At 37.9% G+C, this 7,996-nt stretch overlaps 1 pseudogene; it reads right to left on the bottom strand.

Annotated features, from left to right (window-relative positions):
* Nucleotides 1-572: 572 nt before the first annotated feature.
* On the bottom strand, nt 573-6,969 carry LOC124991367 (G1/S-specific cyclin-E2-like; annotated as a pseudogene).
* Nucleotides 6,970-7,996: the final 1,027 nt, after the last annotated feature.

Here is a 7,996-nt window from a genome sequence, read left to right as displayed (position 1 = left end):
AATAAGCAAGTTAAAAAACATTATATCTCACCACTTGTAAAAATTCAAGTTTTATAATAGTTTGCTACCATAGGTTTAGATAAATTAGTCAACTTATTATAAAACTAAATCTTGGTAAACAAGTTTGAATTTTATTTTCAAGAACCCAGTTGCCCGAGTCAAGAGTATAGGAATTTTGAGAAACTAAAAGCTAGAGTCAAAGTATCCTATCACTTAATGTACCCTTTAAGGTAGCACTTATCTAGTCTAAAACTCCAATGATAAAATTCCTAGTTTATCATGATAAACATGGTACCACTGGATCCAAAAATAGTCGTGGCTGACCCCTCTCCAGTAGATTTGTGATGGAAGTCATCTTTGTAAACATGTTTGGCCTTCTTTAACAGCTAATATAGGAAGTGAATATCTTCTTTAGGGCCAATTTCAAGTGTTTTTTTATCAAAGAATGACAGTGTCACTTCTGAATTGCCAAGGACAATCAAAGCACTATTTTCCTGTGAAAACTTTAGTTCACTTGTATGAAATTCTAGCAATACTTGCTCAGTTCCAACTTGTTTGCCAAGTTAACTCCTTTAGTGTTTTCCTGGTGTTTCTCAGTGCTCTTCGGTGGTGTCCTAATATCCCCATTGCACACTGGTGACAACTGTCCCCCTTTTCTGAAGGCGTTTACATAATTTAGTTCATCCAGCATAGTGAAATAATTTGTATGTGTCAGGATAGTATGTCTGTCTTCCACTGGTATCTTCTTAAAAGTCTTCAGTGTCACTGGATTAGTACTTTTTACTACACTGACAAAAGGCACCATCCAGTCTACACATTCTGGGATGATGTCCCATTCCAAACCTGAGGCTTTCTTAACCACTTCAATGGAGGTAAAATGGCACAAGGAAGCAGCTGCCGGCACTCTGTACTGGAACTCTAAGGAGTCAATGGCTAGAATACACTGAGCTACTTGAATGAATGTTTCCTGAGAATACTGAGGTAGAACTTTAGGAGCATCTTTAAGAGTATCAACTTGGAGAAAGATTTAACCAGCAGATGATTGTTACAGGACAGAGTTCCCATTTTAAAGCCTTTAATATAACAAGTTCCATCCTTAATATATCCTCTTCACTGCAAACACCATCAGTGACATAAGCAAACACTTGGAGTTTTGGAGCACAGATTTCCTCAAGTTTGGAAGCAATGAATAATGAGGTAATTCCAATAAGTTGAAGCATATTTTCATTTATATCCTTTTGTGTCAACATAAATCTATCAAAAAAATCTTGTGCAAGATAAAATGTTTCCCTATGAAGTGTGTATTCTTCACATACCTCTAAAAGCCAGTCTAGAAGTATTGACCTCATCTGTGGTTCCAAGTCAGAATGCAGAACTTCAAAATGCTTGTCATGAACATATCTGCTTTCTTTTTTTAGCATGTTTAAACACACCTCCTTTGAACATCCCCAGCTTAAATCTGGCAAAGGTGAAGGATTAATAAAAAGATTTTTAAATCTGTAATTTGTAAATCTGGAAAAGTCGCTTATTTCTATTTCTTTGCGGGAGTAGTGTTTCAATGATAATGGGGGGACTGATTTCCCCAGATAATATAGGTGGCCAACATCCCTAATCTCATACTCATGTTTCTTGGTGACCTCCTCTCTTCTTTTTTGGACATCCTGTGCTGTTTATCTCTTCTTGGGTTGGATTATTGGACTTCTTGGGGAGAGTCTGGCTGGCCGGGCTGAGCATGTTGCTTAGCTTATAAATGGTGACTGTAGTGAATTTTTTTTTTATTATTGTATACAAATGGGATACATGTTGTTTCTCTATTTGTACATAGAGTCAAGGCATACCATTTGTGTAATTATACGTTTACATAGGGCAATGATGTTTGATTATTTTTTTTTCCTTCCCCCCCACCCCTCCCACCCCTCTTTCCCCTATATACAGTCCTTCTTTCCTTCATTCTTACCGCTCTCCTTATCCCTAACCCTAAACCTAACCCTAAACCTAATGCTAGCCCCTCCCACCCCCCATTATATGTCCTCATCCGCTTATCAGCGAGATCATTTGTCCTTTAGTTTTTTGAGATTGGCTTATCTCACTTAGCATGATATTCTCCAATTTCATCCATTTGCCTGTAAATGTCATAATTTTATCATTCTTCATTGCAGAGTAATATTCCATTGTATATATATGTCACAGTTTCTTTATCCATTCATCAACTGAAGGGCATCTAGGTTGGTTCCACAATCTGGCTATGGTGAATTGAGCAGCAATGAACATTGATGTGGCTGTATCTCTGTAGTATGCTGATTTTAAGTCCTTTGGGTATAGGCCAAGGAGTGGGATAGCTGGGTCAAATGGTGTTTCCATTCCAAGCTTTCTGAGGAATCTCCATACTGCTTTCCAGAGTGACTACACTAATTTGAAACCCCACCAGCAATGTATGAGTGTTCCTTTTTCACCACATCCTCGCCAACACCTATTGTTGCTTGTGTTCTTGATAATCGCCATTCTAATTGGGGTGAGATGAAATCTTAGGGTAGTTTTGATTTGCATTTCCCTTATTACTAGGGATGTTGAACATTTTTTTCATATATCTGTTGATTACTTGTACATCTTCTTCTGTGAAGTGTCTGTTCATTTCCTTAGCCCATTTGTTGATTGGATTATTTGTATTCTTTGTGTAGAGTTTTTTGAGTTCTTTATAGATTCTGGAAATTAGCGCTCTATCTGAAGTATGGTTGGCAAAGATTTTTAAGAAGGAAGTTTAATTAGTAAGTCATGTGTTTAAAAGGTAGCAACTAATTTTGAAGCACGTCTCCAAGACAAATGTTAACTGCATCTTAAAATTCTCTTTCGGGTGTATGAAACCTCCACCAGACTTGCTACCTCTTCACTCCTTGATAGGCTTTTAATGGTGTTTTCTATTTCATTACTTGAAATTATTCTGTTTATATCATGTATGACCTCCTGATTCAGTTTAGGTAGGTCATATGTCTTTAGAAATTTGTCAATGTCTTCAATATTTTCTATTTTATTGGAATGTAAATTTTCATAATAGTTTATAATTATCTTCTGTATTTCAGTTGTCTGTTGTGATAATTCCTTTTTCATCACATATTTTAGTAATTTGTGTTTTCTCTCTTTTTCTCTGTGTTAATGTGGCTAGGAGGTCTATCAATTTTATTGATTTTTTTCAGAGAATCAATTTTTTGTTTTGTCAATTTTTTCAATTGTGTCTTTTGTTTCAATTTCATTGTTTTTAGCTCTAATTTTAATAATTTCCTGTCTTCTACTGCTCTGGGTTTTGATTTGTCCTTCTTTTTCTAGGGCTTTGAGATGTAATGTTAGGTCACTTATGTTGACTTTTTAATCTTTTAATAAATGAGCTCAATACAATGAACTTTCCTCTTAGTACTGCCTTCATAGTGTCCCAGAGATTTTGGTATGTTGTATTTGTGGTATTTTCATTTATCTCTAAGTATTTTTTCATTCTTCCTTGATTTCTTCTACTATCCATTCATCATTCAATAGTGTATTATTTAGTCTCCATGTGTTAGAGTGGCTTCTATTTTTTATTTTATCATTGATTTCTCATTTCAGTCCCTTATGATCTAATAGAACACAAGGTATTATCTCCATTTTTTTGTATTTACTAAGAGTTGATTTGTGGCATAAGATACAGTCTATTTTAGAGAAGCATCCATGTGCTGCCAAGAAAAAAGTTTATTTGCTCATTGATGGATGAAATATTCTATATATGTCTGTTAAGTCCAAATTATTGATTATATTATTTAGTTCTATAGTTTCTTTATTTGGTTTTTGTTTAGAAGATCTGTCCAGTAGTGAGAGAGCTGTGTTAAATTCACCCACTATTATTGTGCTGTGGTCTATTTGAATCTTGAAATTGAGAAGGATTTGTTTGATGTACAGGGATGCTCCATTGTTTAGAGCATAAATATTTACAATCGTTATGTCTTACTGCTGTATAATTCCCTTCAGTAGAATGAAATGACCTTCTGATAAGCTTTGGCTTGAAGTCCACTGTACTTGATTTGAGGATGGAAACCCCTGCTTGTTCATGCAATTCATATGAAAGATATGTTTTCCCCCCTCCTTTCACCTTCAGTCTGTGGATGTCTTTGCCTATAAGGTGAGTATCTTAGAGACAGCATATTGTTGGGTCTTGTTTTTTAATCCAATCTGAAAGTCTATGTCTTTTGATTGACGAGTTTAGGACATTAATGTTAAAGGATATTACTGAGATATGACTTGTATCCCGGGTCATTTTGGTTTATTTCTGGTTTTTAATTTGATAGGTTTTCTTTTGACTATTCCTTTAATGTAGTTCATCCCTTTGCTGGTTTTCATTTTTTTTTTAATTCATCCTCATGGAATATTTTGTTGAGAATATTCTGTAGTGCAGGCTAATTGTGAATTCTTTTAACTTTTATTTATCATGGAAAGTTTTTATTTCATCTTCAAATCTGAAACTTAATTTTGTTGGATATAAAATTCTTGGTTGGCATCCATTTTGTTTCAGGGCTTGAAATATGTTGTTCCATAACCTTCTAGCTTTGAGGGTCTGGGTTGAGAAATCAGTTGAGATCCAAATTGGTTTTCCCCTATATGTAATTTGCTTTTTTCTCTCATGGCCTTTAAGATTCTATCTTTATTCTATATTTTACTCATTTTCATTATAATGTGTCTTGGTATGGGTCTGCTGTAGTCTTGTACATTTGTTGTCTTACAAGTCTCCTAATATTTGACTTTCCATTTCATTCTTTAGGTTTGGGAAATTTTCTGATATTATGTCATTGAAAAGATTGTGCATTACTTTGGTTTGTATTTCTGCTCCTTCTTATATCCTGATAACTCTTAAATTTGGTCTTTTCATGTTAGTCCATAATTCTTGGAAGTTCTGTTCATGGATTCTTACCTTCTCTGCATGGTCAACTTTATTTTCAATATTAAATATTTTGTCTTCATTGTCTGAGGTTCTGCCTTCCAATTGGTCTCATCTGTTGGTGATGCTTTTTATTGAATTTATAATTTGACTTACTGATTCATTAATTTCGAGGATTTCTGCTTTTCTTTTCACAGTCTCTAACTTTATTGAAGTGATCTTTCACTTCCTGTAGTTTCTCTTCGATTTCACTCTTTATACCATCCTTTACATTGGAGATCTTATGAATTATGTACATTCTAAACTCCTTCTTGGACATTTCTTCTATTGTGCTTTCAGTGACTTCTTTTATTGGGACATCTTGGATTGTTTGTGGCATTTTGTGCCCTTGTTTTTTCTTGTTGCTTGTGTGTTTCCCATCTAGTTGTATGGATCTGAGGCAATACAGATTCTACCCTGTAGACCTATATTGTCCCTGAAAATTTCCAATATCCTGCCTCTAAGAGTGAGACCAATATCAACAGCACCCAGTGCAAACAATATGCAGCCTCAAATCTAATAGCTCCCAGCAAGGCATCCACCACCATCTTGCTATAAACCACAGTGATGAGTTCAATCACAATAAAAGCAGAAAATTTGCCAAAAAGATTTATAATCTCAAATAGTGGACAAAGAAAAAAACAGTAACAGTGCAGGACATGATGTTCATTAGGGAGAAAGAGAGAAGCCAAAAGTAAAAACCCACAGGAAGAGTGGGAGATGAACCAACAGAGATTGACTGTTTAGGTGGAGAAAAGGTAGAAAGAGAATCTAGGAAGACAGACAAGCAAGAGAAAGAATACACATAAAGAGAAAAAAATTAATATATGAATATACAGCAGGACTGCAAAACACCATGCATATATCACCATCCTCAATAAACTGATGCACAAAAAACATCCTGTTTGAAATATGGTGGAGAGAGATGCCAGAGAAGAAAAAATAAATAAAAATAAAATAAATCTTGGTGGAAACTTGAACAACTGTCTCTGCCAGTGTCCAAAAGCTTTTCAGTCCTGTCTCTGACTTACCACAAGACTGCCTGACCCAGACAGCCCCTGGCAGATCCAGTCACTATCTCAGCAATATGGGCCTCAGATGTCCTGGGTTCAGTCACATTGCAATCCCAAGATCTCAATGCCACTGGAATTTGGAGAGAGATCACCAGGGATGAGCAAACCTGAGAGACAATAACTAGATGGCAGCAACCCACATGCCCAGGAGGAAGACCCCAGTTGCAGCCATACCCATAGGCATCCCAGCACAGAACCTCCAGGTCAACCTGGCTGAGGTCACCAGGCAAGGGCAGCAGAGCCCCAAGATGGCAGTGGCAGCAAACCCACTGACACCCCAAAGAAACCCCGGGCTCTGGCAAGTGTCTCAAAATGGATGTGGCTGTGTGCAACCAAACCTGGAGTCTCCCTGGCAGTGGACCTCTGGGTAGTGGTGGAAGTAGTAGTAGCAGGAGTGGGTGGCAGCAGGCACGGGGTCAGCAGCGGCTGCAGACGTCAGTGGCCTTGGCAGCAGATGGGAGGACTGCTGAGCACTGGTGGCTGTGGCTGCAGCTGCAGCAGCACCCAGAGAGACCTCCAGGTGACCTCCAGGGAGTAGCCCCAGCTTTGGCAGCAGAGGTGTAGGTGGTGATAGCAGCAGCAGCAGCAGCAGCAGCAGTGTAGATGGCAGCTGGGTATACAAGGCAGCATCAAGGGCAGCAGACCTCTGGGTGAAGGCGACTGCCACAGCATCAACAGCAGCAGCAGAGTCCAGAGAAAGGACTTCTGGGTACCTGAAGCAGCAACATCCGGGGCAACTGTGCCCCAAGAGGAAACCTCTGGTGGATGGCAGTGTGCCCAATGATAGCAGCGCCAGTTGAGGGGGACTGTGGAGACCTCTGGCATCTGTGGCAGTGTGAACAGCAGCGGTGGCACCTGGAAAATACATCTTTGGGCATCTGCCCTAGCGGCCTCAGGGACAGCTGTGCCCCGCCCCCCAGAGAGGACCTCTGGCTGCGGCCCCGGGATCTGCGGCGGCATGGGCAGCCGAGGCACCTGGAAAAAACACTTAAATCTAATTGCAAAGAAACTTCATATGAATTGACATTGAGGGACACTGAAAAATAAACATCTTGTTAAGGCTGTGAAAGACTGAAACTATACTACTCATTAATTTACTTACTTAACTTATTTTTGTGATACTGGGGATCAAACCCAGAGCCTCTCACATGCTAAGCAAATATTCTTATCACTGAGTTACCTCCTTTAACCAACCAACTGTTCCATTTTCAAGGAGACAGAAGAGACATGAAAACTAAATAAAAAGGTTTGGTCAATATTCGATCCTGAATTTGACCCAGACCTGGAGACTGGGTAGGAAATGCACACATACACATGCAACCAGCTACACAGACACTCGACCTATAGTGAACCATTAAAAATTTGCAAATTCGTCTTTTTGTATTAGATAATAATGTTATATTGATAATAATTTCTTGATTCCAGTAGTTGTACGGTGTTCCTGTAACCAAATGTCGTTACTCAGAAAATATACATGACTGCTTTAAAAACGAAGAGGCATAAGGTCTGTAATTTACTTGCAAATGATTCTGAAAGTACAATATGTATACACATATAGAAAGAAAAGACAAAGCAAATGTGATAAAATGTTAACAATCAGAGAATCTGTGAAAGGTATACAGGGATTCTTCCTGCCATTCTTACAACTAGTTTGTAAGCCTGAAATTATTTCAAAGTAAACTTACACTCATCATGTTGTCTACATAAAACATGTACAGGTATTTGCATGCCAATCATATATTTTTTATTTTAAAAAAATGTCAAGTTACAAGCAAAGCCACTAAAAAAAAAATCTCTATGAAGGTACAAAAAAACCTGAGTGGTGCTCTTTATTAAGTGTACCTGAGGTTTCTTAGAAAGAAATCCTACCTCTGTTTCTCAGGTCAAGAAGGCAAAACCATGACTGAACATTCAGACCTTTGCTGCTTTAGAGCTGTTTTCTTCCTTCATCTTCTCCCCATTAGTGCCTTTCCAACATTCAGAAATC

This window comes from Sciurus carolinensis, chromosome 8 (assembly GCF_902686445.1).
Source record: "Sciurus carolinensis chromosome 8, mSciCar1.2, whole genome shotgun sequence".
In the NCBI taxonomy this organism is placed as follows: Eukaryota; Metazoa; Chordata; class Mammalia; order Rodentia; family Sciuridae; genus Sciurus; species Sciurus carolinensis.
Note: the sequence above shows the minus strand (reverse complement) of the source record. Positions and strands in the feature narration are given on the sequence as shown.